The sequence below is a fragment of the Protopterus annectens genome, chromosome 14.part0, assembly GCF_019279795.1.
Source record: "Protopterus annectens isolate FY-2018-M chromosome 14.part0, PAN1.0, whole genome shotgun sequence".
NCBI lineage: Eukaryota > Metazoa > Chordata > Ceratodontiformes > Protopteridae > Protopterus > Protopterus annectens.
In genome coordinates, this window is record NC_056748.1 from 300,205,651 (window position 1) to 300,224,062 (window position 18,412).

Here is an 18,412-nt window from a genome sequence, read left to right on the forward strand (position 1 = left end):
TATAGCAAATGGCCAGGGACTGACTGTCAAGGGAGATGTGTGATTTGAGAAAGAGGGGATGGTAACATTCAGTAACTGTGGTATTCTACTAATTACAATAAGATAAAAAAATCCACATTAGGCACTGTATGCTACTGACTGGACAAACAAGTACAAAACATTTTGGTGGCCACAGGTAGGCTCCCCAAGTGTAACAAAGCAAGACTGTGACAAGCAGAATGACCAGAATTTGGCTAATAGAATTACCAAACACAATAACTAGCAATACAACCAAGTAGGGAAAGAGCATTATTCTGCAATTACTATGTCTCCTTGTAGAAATTCGGTAATTGTATTGACTTAGCTTATTGCTTGTGAAAAACAAGAATGAAACTATACTAAAACAAATGATATCAACTGATCACCCCACATACCTTATATTACATTCAGTATCACCATCTCTGTAATTTATCAAAAATCTTAAAAACCTTAACCAAGGCTGTAACAAAGATTGCAGTTCCCTGCCTTTAGATAGCATAGCATGTTATAAATAATAAATATAACCCATAACTGAAAAGCCTTCTGCTCTGAGGGACTAAAATCCTTAAAAGAAATGGTGGTTTGTCTCACTCAGAGGTACCATAAACATTTATTTCTTTTTACCAGGAAAGTAGTTTATTTTTGCCCTTCAATCTTTACATCTGGTCATCTGGTCATACTCAATCTTGTCTACCACAAAAGGACAGAATATTTCAAGTAAGCCTTTTGATTGTTACAAACACACCATGTAACACCTTACAATTATCTAAGGATTAGAGGAACAATACCACACCAAGTATATGAGCGCATACAAAATAAAAAAAATACAACAGGTTTGTAGTATATACCTCTGATAACACAGAACCATACACCCCATTATCAGGATATATGTGAGTAATGGGGAGTGGAAAATAAAAACAGGAATAGAGTATATCCTATACTTATAGTAGGATATAAAGCTGGTAAGGAAAAAAGAAAAGAAAAAATAAACTATGAGGAGAAGACAATAAGAAGAAAGATAAAAACTTTTGTAATTTAATAACACCCACAAATATTTTTCATTATTATTTCTTCACATCCTACCCTGAACGTTCTGTTAATGTCAGACTCTTTGAAATAGAAGGATAAAATATATGCAATGATCTGGGCAACTCCTGCCTACCTCTAAGGGGAGGGGAGTTGACAGCATTTGTTCAGGACATACAGTCTCATGGTGGAATCCTCAGTTTAGATCACTGAACACACAGGAGCACTGGCTTTAAGAGGGCAGGATTGTTCTGAGGAAATACATTGCTTGCAAAAATGGTATACAGTTGCAGATGCCCATTTCATGCCAAATTCTAGACAGGGTTACTGGGGGTCTGTGGAGGGGTTGCACCATAAAAAGACATCTTCTGCCCTCAACTGATGATGGCAAAGCTCTCCTCCTCTGCTTGAATCTCACCACTAATCAGAGCAAATTAGCTGCATGGTGCTTACCTCCTGGGTGTTAGAGCAAATTGGGTAATACAAGTGTAAGGGGAAACTTAATAGCCATGAGGGCAAGATGAAAAATTTGAGCCCATACTATTTCTCATATTCCAACTGTACAAAAACATTAATACTTCATATCTTTATTATTTTCTAAGATCTTGTATAGCCATGACTCAATGATTATACTTAAATATAACTCCTGCTCATCAACCCATCTTCTCCAGTTCAGAGTGCCCAGTTATAGCAGTATTTCTTATTCACTAATAGCAATATCTAAGCAAAGCTACTGCCATTTTAAAAGTGCCACAAAATAAAACAAAGTATGTCATCAGCAAAGAATGCAAGATGCTGAAAACATTATATTTTTCCTTTATCAATAATGTTATGAAATATACAAAATTTCCTGTCATGCAGACAGCAGGGTTAACACTTAACAAATGCATGCTCCAGTATTTACATCCTGTTTTAATATACATATAACCATTCAAACAATATATATGAATAAATGAATATCATAATCAAGCACATTACCATCTCCATTATGATTCACTATAATCATATTATTATTGTATTATTAGAATAAATGTGTTCCTATATGTACAGTTAATTTATTTAATATAAATAACTTAAAGCAGTTCAGCATTGCATGGCAGAAACATTTTATATTAAAATATATATTGTAAAATATGAGATGCTATATTTATCAAACATGCATTACTATATTAATAAACAAAAAATATATAATCTAAGTAATATGAGCTATTCATATATTTGATCAAGTCCCTCCAGGCAAATAAACAAAAAAGAGGACTGTACTTTATTTTCAAAAATGCAGTATAAATTTATTCATGCCTGTTTGCAATTATTCACAGAACAAGTTCTCAAAACATTATAGTGGTTTACTATCTCCTATCTTGAAAAAAGAAAGCTTATGGCAACTGATTCCCATAAAACAATGAATGTCTTTCAGATCAACTCAGTAAACTCAATTTCATAAAGCCTGCATTCAACAACTGATAAAACAGACTCTATACTGGGTATTTTATCTGTTGTCTCTAAAAAACAGGATTTTAAATCTTTATAAAGCTGCATTGAAGACTGCTGTTTATTGTTAAGAGCAAGTGTTAAGTTTTTTTATTGCCTTTGCAATCTCTTTTAGAGTGAGTAACACTGTTGAAGTTATACCATTATATGAAGGAAAATTTAAGTATGGCTCACTGATGTCACTGATGCTGTTAATATTTTCACCTACAAATTAATTTCACTGATGATACCAATATTTCTGCTTTCTTATTGCATATGGATGGCACTTTTAGTATCAGTAACTTGTCTGAAAGTAAAAGTGCATTTCATTAGTTTCTGCAACATATTTTCTTGAATTCATTACTGTTTTGTTTTCAACAAGTGGTTGAGTCTACAGCATTGGGTTGCTACATTTAATTTGCATTTAAAGGTCAACTCATGAAGTTTACATTCTGTCATTTTATTACATCAGGTTGTCAAACTATTTGAAAAAAATAGTCATTACTGACAGACTTTTATGATTTAATTTTATCAGACGATTTGTACAGAGACATTCAAAAAGCAGTAGGATTTACAAAAGAACAAATGAAAAATATACATTTATTTTCATAATTGTACTTGGCAAGGAAAATGTATGGCTTGAACAGAAATCTAGGTTATGTTTGTTTCTAAAATGCACATTATGTGTTATTCAGCATTCAAAGTTGTAGCCAACAGACTCAAAGTACTAAAAGGGGCCACCAATTTTTCTTTCTCCCACACTAGATAGACTGAACATATAAGTAATTAACTATGTTTTGAACACAGAAACAAAAGTTGTAAACTTAACTTCTCTAATCCCGGACATCTCAAATGCGCAGGTGAAAGCTGCTCTCTCTAAAGCTAAAAACACAGCATCAATGGGACCGGATGGTGTCCCCGGCTGTGTGCTACACGAGCTAAATGAGGAATTAAACCCGCACATAAGGCAGCTGTTTAATCTCAGCCTTACCACAGGATACGTGCCCAAGGAGTGGCGTACGGCAACTGTGGTCCCACTCCACAAAGGCGGCGCCTCTACGGACCCTGGTAATTACCGCCCCATAAGCTTAACAAGTCTAGTCTGCAAAGCTATGGAGAGGATCATAATGGAGCTCATAAACAAAGATATAGGGGACTTGCAGACATTGGACCCGACCCAGTTTGGCTTTGTCAAGGGAAGATCATGCCTTTTGAACTTGGTCGACTTCTTCGAAACAGTCACCAAGGCCATTGATGATGGAAAGGCAGTCCATACAGCCTACCTTGACCTTGCAAAGGCTTTCGACACAATACCCCACTCGGGTATTGTAGAAAAACTTACCAGCTTAAATGTAAACCCATATGTCACAAGATGGGTTGCAAACTGGCTTAAGGACAGAACCCACAGGGTTAGAGTTGCTGGCGCTGTGTCAGACTCCAAGCCGGTCACAAGTGGTGTCCCACAGGGCTCGGTCCTTGGCCCCCTATTGTTTGGCATCTACTTCTCAAAAGTACAGGCCAACATGGGCGGACTTTGGCTGACAAAGTTTGCAGGCGACTGCAAACTGGGCCATAGTGGAAAGTGCATCGGACACGGATATCCTTCAGAAGGGACTCACGAAAACAGATAGCTGGTGCCAGAGCCATGGCCTGAAGTTAAACGCCAAAAAATGTATAGTCATACCCTTCGGGAAAAACAAGGTAACCCCAAGCTACCATATAGGTGGCAATCCACTAAGCACAGAAGAGGTTATCAGGGACCTGGGGACCCAGGTTGACAGTGGCCTTTCTTTTGACACTCACATTGCTAAAGTGGTTAGAAAGACCTTCTACATTGCCCACCTGATCATGAAGGGATTCACATCCAGATCTAGTGAGGTCATTGTTCCCCTGTACTCTTCACTTATCAGACCAATGATCGAGTACAATGCCCCATTCGGGATGTATCTCACCCGACATCTGCAGCAATTGGAGAGACCCCAAAAGTTCCTCACCAAAAGGATAAAGGGACTCCAAAATCTGTCATATGCTGCCAGATTGAAGAAACTCCAGCTCTATTCAGTCGCATACCGTCTGCTCAGAGGTGACATGTGCCTGACATACAAGGCCATGTCCAACCCGGAATTAATGGACATGCTCCACCTCAAAAATCCAAATCCACCAAAACCACTAGAAAGCGACTTAAACCTTAGCACGGATATAAATAGGACGTGCTGGAGGGATAGATTTATCACTCAGAGACTCCCTATGCTGTGGAATAAAATCCCGGTCCATGTGAGGCAGAGCACCTCGCTGACTCTGTTCAAGAGAAATCTAGACCTGTGGATGGGAGATCGTAGGTTTACCCCGGGAATCATATCTGTGTCACTGCTGGACAGAGGCACAACAAACTAATGGGCACAGTATTTTTTCATATAAGGGGTGGCGTAAGCCACAAAAATTTGGGCTAGGCTTATAAATGCCTTAGGGCAGATAGCCTAGTATAAACCTATGAACCTATGAACCTATAAGAAGTATGTTCCACACTGTAGCAACCCTATCATGAAATCATTTAGTCTTCAATGAAGTAGTTGTACTGTCAATCTACAAAAATACATTTATAGTACTTGTAATGAAGATGCTGCTGAGTCGAAGATTGCACTCAATGCTTTACAAAGCAAACTTTTTGCAGACTTAATTTAGGCCTCACCTATTAAGTCTGTAATTTGCAGTATATAAGTTTAGTAACACTAGATATCAGATATAGCTCAGATTTATAACAGTATAGAGTGTACTAGATGGCTGTATTACAACTTTCATAAATTCATGATGAAATATTTAATAGAACAATGAGCCATATTCAATGTAAATATATTGATAACAAAGCACCTGATACATTTGGTGAATCGGAGCAAAAGCCAAGTTTCATCATACAAAAGCTGCCTTGAATGTGCACAATAAATAGCAATTTTTGTCATTATAATCTAAATCTTAGCAATCTTCTACTGGACAAATAATGTTAACCTTTGATCAGTAATGGCTAGTGTCTGTTGCATCTTCTAAACTGCATCATCCACAATTTCTTGATGATTCATTTACATTATGACTAGTCCATATCAGCAGGGATATAAAACTGTTGCCATTAGTGTTAAGGACAGGCAAGGCAAAGTTTGTAACATATGCAAACTTACAGCACCAGATTTATTGGTGCATGGATATAATGGCCATAAAGAAGCTGAATGAATGGAAATGTGGAATAAAGGCCTGGACAGCCATCAAAGACAAAAATGGAGATTGATAGACAAACACTAATTTTAACTGTAAATGTAGAATTAAAGAAAAAAATCTTATCTGCTTGATAATATAAGGATTAACTTTGCTTGTAATCTACAATAAAGTTTCGTAAGAAACATATTTCGTTTCCAGGTATTGCAAACACAGGATGTAAATATTAGGATAGATGATATAGTTAACACCATGGAAACCTTAGAAATTAAATGGATTTTAAGATTAGGTGCACACAGGGGACGGGGACTTAATGATGCTATTCCCCTGAAACCTTTGCTTAAATCCAGAAGCATTAAGTAAAGAATTTTTAGAAGCTATTATTCATATACTTATTGAAATATTGTACTTTTAAGCACATTTGTTATATGCATTGCTAAGATATTTAGGATTAAATTAATTATTTTATTTTATTTGCTTTTTAATGAATTTTTAATGAATTTATATGTTTATTAATTGAATGATTGGTTCATTCCCTTCATTGGCTGTTTAAATTTATTTAAAAGGTATTTAAAGGGTTTTAGTTTGCTGTAGAGAGTACGTCTGATGAAGTGGATTGTAATATCGTGAAAGCGCTTACGTTTCTTGTTCAAAATAAATTAATACATTTTATGCTTTTGGTTATCCTGCTGCCTTCCTGGAACTTTACAATTTATCTACTGGGCGAATTGTTGAATTTACTGGGCGAATTGTTATTCTTTCCTGTGGTTGTCCTTGTGGTTGAGTTTACATTTATAGAACACTTTGGGATATGGAAGGAGCAGAAATGAGCTTGCCAGGTGCTCAAGGAGAATTGAATACAGACTCTAGACTGAGAGGGGCTTTATTGGAAGCTCCGAATCCATTGCTGCAAATCGAACTTTTAAAGTTTCAGCAAAATGCACCCGACAAACTGAATGATGACATGCAGATAGGTACTCTGAAGAGAGATATAGAGAATGACTTTTACAAGTTCAAGCAACTCCAGTGTCAGAGGTATCATCTGGAAGCTTGCTTGAACCTTAATGTGATACCGTGAGGTCTGAGAAATTTAACCATGCCTACCTATGATAATTTTTATCCAGACCTTTTAGCTAAATGGCAGCAAATAAATCTGAATACGAGCAGAGCATATATACAACTGTTGATTGACTTTTTTATGCCCATTGAGACAACACTTTCTACTACTATATTGAAACAACAACATGAACTTTCCGCTTCTTATGGGCATGACCCCACTGAATTGTTTGTGAATGAGCTTATTGAAAAAGTTTCAAGATATGAAATTAAGTTATTGGAACAGAAGAAAAAGAAGCTAGCCAGAGATTTATATGATTTTGAACATCAACAAGTATTTACCTGGCCTAAGTCATATAACAATTCTAATAACAGTGAACAGTTAATACGTAATAACAATCCTCGTAAGCATTTGGCTTGGAACCAAGGATATAAACCCGATATCCGCCGACAGGAAAATATCACTAATGATAAGGAGGGGAATGTGCAACAGAGAGGCTTAGTATCTTTACCCCTTGGTGAAAATTTGGATAATTCAAGAGAGACAATAAATTTAAATACTGAAGCTGATTTGCCATTGGTTCAGCAAGCAGAAGGGGAGGTGACATCACCTACATTAGTAAAATCGGTTTACTCTACACCAATGGAAGGCTCCACAGGGGAATTATCAAAAAACTTAGTAGCCGATGGATTTTCTAAAAATGATGTGGTTTGACAGAAAATTTATCATGAAAGTAGGGACAATATTCATATGCAGAGTTTTCCAACCCTACCCCTCCCGATTCGGCAAGAACGGGGAGGGTCAGTAGAGAGAAAGAACTTTCGAGGACATAAGCGGTAAGAAGCACCGGCCCCACAACACACACAAACACTGAAAAAATGTGGGGCCAGGAGACATAGTTTGGAACATTTCTTGCTATGAACTTACAGAATTTGAGGTATCATTACTCAACAAAGATTTAACTTTTATACCTACCATGTCTATAGTTGTTAGTGAGGCAGTTATTGCCCTCCACTTGTTTACTCGTAATTTACCATTGAAAATTTTATATAATGATGCTTCATTGCCAAATGCTGAAGAAAGAAATGTTTTTAAAAAGAAAAGGGTTTATGTTCCACCATTACCGTCTAATGTTGAAACTTTCCTCAAAATATGTGAGAAGACTATCTATAATGGTAACTTTTTGCAAACTTATAATAATGAATACAATTTAACTAGGCATGAAAGAATGGCACTTAATAAACTTAGAAATAATAGTAATATTTTTATTAGACCCTCAGATAAAGGGGGTCCTATAGTAATTATGGATGCCCAATATTATTATAATACTATGATTGAAATGTTACAACAGGATGGTGCCTATCAGCAAACTTCAGTGGAGGTTGTTCATGACATGCAACAAAGTATATTTAATGTGTTAGACGAATGTCTACGAATGGGTTTAATCACTAAAGAATTCTTTAATTACTGCATTGTTGAATTTCCGCTGATACCTAGGCTACAAGGTCTGCCTAAAATTCATAAAGACCTATTGTATCCTAAATTTAGACCCATAGTAGCTGGATCGGGTTGTTTAACTGAACCCATACAGATACAGAGCGATTCTTAACTAGTTTATTTGAAATAACTAATAAGATGAAGGATTTAAATGAAGTAATATTGGTTACCTTAGACGTAGTTGCTCTATTCACGTCCATCCCTAATGCGAAAGGGATGGATATGGTGAAGACACTTATGGTAGAACAAGGACTAGTTGACGAAAATAGGGCTGAATTATTGTGTATGCTGTTAGAAATTGTGTTAGAAAACAATATCTTTCTATTCCAGGAACCTGCTACAAGCAAACATCAGGTGTAGCGATGGGTACTTGTTGCGCTAGCACCTATGCTAATTTAGTGATGGTATCTTGGGAGTTAGAACATCTACTATGGATTCCACAGATAATATATTATAAAAGATTTGTGGATGACCTTTTTATCCTCTGGAAAGGAGATGAAAGGTCACTTATGCAGTTTTACAATAGGATTAATAGCAGTAATGATTTTTTAAGATTCACCATACAACATTCACGTAATAATATAGATTATTTAGATGTTAATATTTCCATTAAAATAGGGGTATGCAGTACAACGATATACAGGAAACCTTGTTATAAGCCCACTTTTTTACACAGAGATAGCATGCACAACCCTAGAATTTTTAGCAACATAGTTAAAGGACAAGCAATGAGAGTATCAAGGTTGTGTTGTAATGAAGAAGTGTATATTAGTGAATTAGACAACCTCAAGATGGATTTTATATTGAGAGGGTATGAAGAAAATGAAATTAACAGAATTTATAACCAAGTGAGATCTGAAAGAGATAGTAGAGCTAAACCATACTTTTCTCATAAACCCAGAAATCAACAGAAAACAGTATCTGTAACACCAAAGCTTAAACTCCCAGTAGTTTTACCTTATGCTATGAATATTAATAAATTACTAGAAACTATAGCTCAGAATTGGCATATGCTATTAATAGATGAAATGACAAAAAATATAGTGGGAGATTTTCCCACATATGTATTCAAGTACAAGAAGTGTCTGAAGCACCAATTATGCTATCCAGTATTTAACAACATAATAGACTCAACTAGTAAAGTATGGCTAGGCACAAAAAGATGTGGGAAGTGTACACAATGCTCCTTGGTAGATGAGTCTAGAATTTTTAAACATCCCGACACTGGTTATTTATGGGAATTGAGAAACTCTAGTACTTGTACAACAAAGAATTTAGTATATATAGCATCCTGCATGGAATGTTATTCATTCTATGTAGGTAAGACTAATCGTACATTGCGGGAACGTATAAGGAATCATGTATATTGTACCACAAAAGGCTTTATTTATAGTGCTCTAGCCAAGCATACAATAAAGTTTGGTGAGAAACATATATTTCGTTTCCAGGTATTGCAAACACAGGATGTAAATATTAGGTTAGGTGATATAGTTAACACCACGGAAACCTTAGAAATTAAATGGATTTTGAGATTAGGTGCACACAGGGGACAGGGACTTAATGATGCTATTCCCCTGAAACCTTTGCTTAAATCCAGAAGCATTAAGTAAAGAATTTTTAGAAGCTATTATTCATATACTTGTTGAAATATTGTATTTTTAAACACATTTGTTATATGCATTGCTAAGATATTTAGGATTAAATTAATTATTTTATTTTATTTGCTTTTTAATGAATTTTTTAATGAATTTATATGTTTATTAATTGAATGATTGTTTCATTCCTTTCATTGGCTGTTTAGATGTATTTAAAAGGTATTTAAAGGGTATTCGTTTGCTGTAGAGAGTACGTCTGATGAAGCGGATTGTAATACCGTGAAAGCGCTTACGTTTCTTGTTCAAAATAAATTAATACATTTTATGCTTTTGGTTATCCTGCTGCCTTCCTGGAACTTTACAATTTATCTACTGAGCGAATTGTTGAATTTGCTTGTAATCTATTGAACTGTTATTATTTTATCACAAAAAATACAGGCAAAGACTTTCCTCAGGTCTATACATATCATGTCAGCTGAGAGACCCCTCTCAACTCCTATCAATTACATGGTTCTAAAAGGTCTGAAATATAGAACATGGTAGATATCAATCCATGTTAGCACAAGTTCAGTAATTCAATTACAGTTGATAGATGTAATTTCAGAAGTATTTTCTTAGACATTTTGCAAGCCTGCAAATTAGAATTGCAGGTTGATATTGTCAGGGCATTGGATGCTACCACCTTTATATGTAAGATCAATAATAGCTGTTTTTTGTGGAATGGAGCATGAATTAAGTGAGGATAAAATAGCATTAAGACTGGGAATAAAGGTTTAAAAAATCTCTTTAGGCAACTGTCAGGGATAACATCCAGACCTGTAATGGAGTTTGATTTATTTTAAAACTTCAAATATATCTTTTTACAAAATCCTCCACAATTATAGAACATTTGACTCTAGTGAGCTATGTTAAGCTTATATACATGTAGTTAAGGTTTGAACAAAGAGATACAAAGGGCTTGTATCAAATATTTGTAATGTGTATACTGTTTTACTCTACTTTGTCCTCATGTATTAGGTGTGTGTTTCAACTGAAATCCTACTTTCTTGATATGGTTAAAGCAGTTTTTTTATTATTATCCTTGAAATTGGAAATATTATTGTATTTTCTCTTCCTAGCACAGAACAAGCACTGCATGACTTCATTTACTTTATTTAACCATTCCTTGTTTTTGGTTTTCTTTAAGGAAAGTTCCTATAAATTCTCCAGTGTGACACATTTTATTTACAATCTAGCAAAATGGTTATTCAATTATGGGGGAATATTATTAACAGTTTATGTTATACTGAGCATAGGAACATAAATCTGCAATTAGTTTGTTAACACAGCCATGTTGCAATGGCCAGGAGATGACTACAATTATTAAATCAGTATGTTTTCCAGTACTGAACAGCCTGTGTTTATATTGCAGCAATCCCCACATAGAAGCAATTCTTGACTAACTAAACATAATGACAGACCTTAATAGATAATAACAGAGCAGTTTTAGTGCTCATCTGGCCAGAGACTGTAAGTGAAAGTAATGCAAGTGTGTCCAATATCATTATTCCAGGGTGGGCCAGAAATACAACTAATGTATTAGCAACACTATTAGGAAATCTGACGTGTCAGAGATCACAGAAGTTGGTAACAGACTCCTAAAATTTGCATCCATACTTTTGAGTGAAAGATTGACTATTCAATTAATGTAGGTATAATTCAAATTGATTGTGACTATATGGTCATTCTTATTCAGTCCTTCAGATAAAACACCTGAGTATACTTTCCATGTGAGGTAAAAGATCACAGTTCTTACAAAATCTTATAATGCAACAGTCAAGCTTAGATACGTTAAGAGCAACACTGATAATTTTAGATGCATCATTACTAAATAAATTCAAAGACAGAAGTGTATTAACAACACAGACTGAAGCTCTAGCCCCAATATTTTTTTTTCCTAAAATTTAGATCACCAATAAAGCCATTATTGCACAAAAGTGTATTGGTAATATCAATGCAAGCCTCAGTATTAAACAGAATATCTTCATCTTCTAATGTAGCTAGATATACACTAATTTTATTACCCAGACTCGTGTCATTACATATTAAGAATATCAAATTTTCACTGTATTATGGGTTATACTGAAACCAAGTTGCTCTGATTTGAAAAGATTTTGTAAGTTTAGCTAAGCTTAAGACCAACAGTCTATTGTCCAGAAAATGGAGTTGGTACCCATCCCCAGCAAATTTATTGAACTTAGTGAGATTCCTCTCCTGCATTTATACATTGAAAGAGTTATTTGCCATTCACAAACATGATACTTTTTTACAATGGCAATTATCAGTTCTGGCAGTAAGGCAGCACCACTCCAAATCCCCCTCAAATTCAATTCATGTCTGTGTTCATTTAATAGTGTGCCCTAATGAACTGTGGATTGGTGAGCTCCCCCCTCTTGGCTGGCATGTTTGTTTCCATGGGGAACGTGAAGACTGGAGAGCCACCACTGCTGCCCACAGTGGCTTGCCTTGAATTCTTTACTGGTCCTATTCTTCCAGCATTCAGACATCATCAATGAAGGAGGAAGGACTACCATGAGAAATGATTATGAGAACGGGACCAAACCAACATCCCTAACAGGACTACCCCATCCCCATCTGTAGTCCATTTAAGCTTCTGATGTTGGTTGTATCTTTCATCAGAGCTTGAAATGGCAGTCTGCCCTGCCAATTCCATGTTAACGGTGAGCAAGTATACACTTTATCACTCCTTCTCCATCACTGCTATCTTCAACAGGTGCCATAGCAGCTAATCAGTCTCAAGTCACCTGAGTCACAGTCAGGTCTTCATCCTTCTGTGTTACAGAGCTGGTTCCAAACACAATACTTCACTATTAAAGGAGTTAACTACCAATAATTCCTGTAATGTTAGTCCAAAGGAAGGTAAGATGTCAACAACTCAAAGATTCACCCTTAATACATCTAGTTTCTTTTTTCCCAATCATTAATACCAGTGCACATTATTACATGTGGACATTTAAGTATACAGATCTTGAAAACAGTATGCTTTACACTGCTATCAGATAAACAGCTAATGATGATGATTAGAGTTCTATCACTTCTATGATTAAAGTTCCTCATCCTTGTCAAAGTCAAATAGCTAATCACAATTGCATTCATACCCTGTTGGTCATTTCTAATTAAGTTATGATTTGCTGGCTGCACTATATCCATATGAGCAGTTTATCAGCATTACTGTTTGAAGCCACTAAATCAATTAAATTTGGGATGGCATTCATAGTCCAAGATTTCACGCCTGCACAGGGGTCATCTGCAAAAAGTGCCACTCTACCTGTATGGAAATAGAATAATCATGGGTTATTTTTGCTGACTAAGGAAATGCAAAGGTATTTTGATAAACACACCTTGTTGCTGAAAAATGATAACTGACCTGAAGCTAAGCATTAAATATATATGAAGGACTACATGAAAATCATAGGATTTTGTACTTAGATACTGCAGACAAATGCGGCTATATAGAGTCACACTTGAAAGACTTAGGGCAAGTTGCAGACTCCACAGTTTTTATCATTAGTATTTTTCAAAAAGTAAAGGGGTTTATTATGTTTTATATTGGCTTACCGCTATGTGGATATTGTGGTGTTTTCATTAAAGAGTAGAAAGAAGGAGATAGGAAAGACTGAAAAACAGATGACATAACCAAGAGAGAAACACAGCAGGAACACATCAAAATAGTTGTGCTGGGGGATATGGGAGAGGAGAGGTACTATGTTTTTGTTGGGGGATAGACCCCATTATTTTTTCAAAATGTTTTATACCAGATGACATTGCAGTGTAGGACTAGTGCCCAGCAACAGTACCCAGTCCACATAGCCTAAAATATTTCCACTACCAGATGGTGTCGCAGTGGAGGACTAGTGCCCAATAACAGCCCCCAGTCCACATAGCCTAAAACATTTCCACTACCAGATGGAGTTGCAGTGGAGGACTAGTGCCCAATAACAGTCCCCAGTCCACATAGCCTAAAACATTTCCACTACCAGATGGTGTTGCAGTAGAGGAATAGTGTCCAAAAACAGTCCAGTCCACATGGCCTAAAACATTTCCACTACCAGATGGTGTTAAAGTGGAGGACTACAGTGTTCAGGGAGTAGTGGTGGTGTGGAGGTCAGCACTAACTAGGGCAGCGAGTCTTTCACCTGCTGAAGAGAAGCCTTGATTGGGAGAAGACATCTGTAAATGACCTGTTTCACCACATCCTCAACCAGCTCCTGAAGCCCCTTTTCAGTGAAGCTTGCCAGACTGTCCCAACCCTGTTAACATGTCCCTAAATGAGCATTTGGTGAACATTCCCTAACTTGGGAGGTACACAGTGGAGCTATCCATGAGAAATTTGGACCTGTAAAAAAATTAACAGAAATGGGAGAAAAAGAAAACAAAGGATGACAAAGGAATATGTAATTTAAATAAAAAATGGAAAAAAGAGAGAGAGGCAAATAGGAAATACGCACAACAGATTCCCACATAATGTTAGACAGCATTCAATTTATTATTAGCAATCAAACGTATCTTTACAAATCTTTATTGAACTAAAACAAAATGCATGGCAAGTTCTTATGAACACATGCGAACAATGATATGGCAAGTACTTATGCATGCCTGGGAAGGATGAGTATATTGCTATGAGGTCTTAGTGGGAATTTACATTTTGTACTCTACTATAGTAAAATAAAAAATGATAATACTGCATTTATACATAGACAAATCATTTAGGTTTGTTGCAATACTTTACTAAAAGCATTGAAGGCCTTCAATTACCCTCCTTTATAAATACTGTTTTATATATATATATATATATATATATATATATATATATATAAATGAATTTGGTTAAAGACAGAATACTGAATTTATTACTTTGTTTATACTTAGTAACAGCTTCAACCACTCATTTCAGTCTGTTACTCTCTTGTGCACAATTGTAATTAATCTCCTCATCAACTAGATACAGAAGACGTAAGACCATTGTTGCTTACCTGTATTTTATCTTTTCATCCTTAACATCTCTGTTATAACTATGCAAGGTATTTAGTTTGCTGTTGCAGTTACTAAGTATATGTTTAAATATTTATTAATATCTGAATTCTCATACTATGCCAATATTTCCAAAGGTTCCGACTGGAGAGATGATGAAATCTGCAAGCAAAGGAGAGTAGTATTGCTGGAATAAAATTAATCCTTAAGTTTTGGTGAGTACCTTCATGAGGCGGACTGTGCTTTTACAAAATCTCACCAAGACGACACTGAAAATAGAAAAGAGGATTAGTAATGGAAAATAAAAAAAAATAGAAAATGAAGTTATGGATTACCTGCAAAGTGAAGTATTTAGTGTAGAAAGCCTAACTCTGATAACATCACAGCATGCTAGAACCATTAGTCCCCAAATTAAGTAGAAACCAGTGGAGCAGTCACCATATGAAGATACTTTGGAGCCTTCAGTAAGAAACCAGTACAAAAGTTCAGTTGCAGTTGCACAGCAAGGGAATGAACAGGAAACTGTGGCAACTCTAAAACAGTCAATGTTGTGGATTGATAGGCCAGTAAGTTCCCATATGAAAGGGCAATGGATGATGCGGGATGAAGCAGAAGAGTATGTCATAGGAAAATGATCTGGAACTTTCTGAAGAATGCCTGAAGGAAACAGAGAATAAAAAATGTGCCCTTAGTTTAAAAGAAAATGATCTAAGGGAACAGTTGTTTGATTTAATAGAGATGGATAGATATATTAAGATCAATGAAAGAAATAGATTACAGAAATTCAGTAAGACTCAAAATGTTAGAAGTTTGATAAAACAAATGAACACAGTAATCAAGACTGTCCATAGAAATTCATGAGATATAACAGATGTAAATAAGATATATTACTGTGCAGCTAAATTAATAACAGATAAAGTATTACCACAAAGACACAGGGCAGCAAGGCAAAGAAAGGGGAGAAATCAGATGCCATCATGGAAGTATCAAACAGAGAAAAGTACAAGGCTATTAAGACAAGAAATGTTACTGTTAGAAGAGTACAGAAGAGGAAACAGATCGACAAACATACTCAGAAAGATAGACATGATAAAAACAATGTGCATTATCCGGACAGACCATGATCTATCGTAAATTATTGTAAATAATAAACTACAGATATTAGCACAGGCAGAAAAAATTAGAAGATATGCCGATAAATATAAAGGTAAGTACAAAATAAGCAACTTATTGCTGACCTAAACAAGTTTTATAGAGAATTGGAAAGCAAGGCAAAAGGAATAGAAATACCACCAAAAACTTAAGAAATTGACACATTTTGGAGAAATATCTATGAAGATCCTGTGGAACACAACAAAGATGCTGAACAGATAGACGTAAAACAAAGCACAAGAAGCTCAAATGTACAGGATATGTAATGGAAACTGTAACAAAATTAAGAAAAGCTCCTAAATGGAAAGCCCAGTCCCAGATGTAGTAACTAATCTGGCTAAAAAGCATTAATATCTTTACAATAAAAATTTAGCCGTGAGTAAGAACTATTTTTATGCACACCCTGAACAGACACCAGCCTGCATAATAACAGGAAAAATGATACTCCTCCTTAAGAGTGAACCTGCAAGACATCCTAAAAATTATAGACCAATAATTTGCCTTCCAGTGATGCATAAACTGTACCCTGGTAATGATGTCAACGGAGTTTATAGTCATTTAGAAGAAAACTCAATCATGGCAACAGAATAAAAGGGTAACAAAGAAAGTCATATAGAAGAAAGGATCACTTGTTGTTAAATAAAGTCATAACAGAGAATGTAAAAAGGGAAAGAATCTAAGTATGGCATGGATAGACTACAAAAAGGCATTTGAAAGCATTTCACATTCATGGATAAAAAAGTGCTTACAAATATAAAAAATATACCCTGCACTGATTGATTCTATTACAGTGGCCTTGAAACAGTGGCAAACAACTTTGCAGCTAAGCCCTGATAAAGGACAAATTATTATCCCAGGGATAAAAATTCAAAGGTGGATATTCCAAGGTAACTCTTTGTCACCCCTGCTCATCATCTTGCCCTTAACCCATTAAGCTGTCTACTTAACAGATTAGGTCATGGTTAAGTGTTGCTCCCAGAAAACAACAGTGGAAAGACTTCTCATCTTCTTTTTGTGAATGATTTATAACTGCACAGTGCATCTGGTGGTGAACTGATGGTGCAACTATAAGAGGTCAAAATGTTCTCAGATGATATAAGACTGTCATCTGGCCTTGATAAATGTTCAAAAGTAATCTTTAAAGCAGGAAAGCTGCAGCACCAAGAAAATATCAGTCTGTAACAGGAACATGATACAAAGGAACTTGAGCAGGAGGGAGTGTATAAATATTTGGGACTGATGAAGTATCAACAGTAAAACAAGAACAAATATGAATTAAACGTAGTAAGGAATATTTTAGAAGACTGAAGTTAATACCGAAAACAGCCCTGATATCTAGGAACAAAGATCAAACTATGAAACCAATTTGCTCTTCATGTTCTAACTTACAGTTTTGAGGTGACTGACTGGCACAAAAGGTATTGGATCAGTTGGACAGGAAAACAAGAAAAATGTGTCATGCTTATCAAATGAGTGTGTATACCAAGATTATATATTCCTCATTCTAAAGGAGGTATGGGCCTCCTCAAAACTGATTTCATGTATAGATCTGCAGCTGTAGGACTGCATACATATTTCCCAATCTCAAAAGATCCAAATATAATGAAACTTTTAAAACACGAGGAGAACAAGTCTAAGATAACTTCTTAGTTCAGCAGAAACATAGAGATGTCAAGCGGGAATGAAAATCAATCCAGAAGGAGGGAAAAATCATGCAGCAACTGAATGTGCCAAAAAACAAAAAGATAAAGAGAAGGATCAGATGAGAAGGCAAGAAATGTGAAAAATGCATAAATATAGTTGCAAGTACAGCAAACTCCTGGAACAACCTCATGTCAATCAGGATCTAGTGCAGAAATGGTCAAGGAGAGGTGAATTTAAACCAAAAGACGAAAGGTTAATATTGACAGGCCAGGATAGTTGATTACATACACGTTGGTTTACAAATTGCATTGAACATGTCAGAGAAACAGACAAATGCAGGTTTTGTAAAACAGAATTGGAAACAGTCGCACATCTTGTTGCTGGATGTGATACACTAATAGGAGAAGGCCTGTATACTGAAAGGCATAATAATGAGGCAAGAATATTGCTTTGGGAATTGTGCAAACATTATAATACTGAAGTAGCTGAGAAGCATTGGAACCATTAGCTACAAAGCATTACAGAAAATGATGAAGTTTACATCACATGGGATCCCGCATTACCAACAGTTTAAAAAACAGATGCAAGAAAACCAGATATAGTAGTCCATGAAAAGAAGAAAAAAGTTGCATTGGTCATTGAAATTGCTATATCCATTGATTATAGAGTCTTACATACAGAGAGACACAAAGTTATAAAATACCAGGATTTGCAGGCA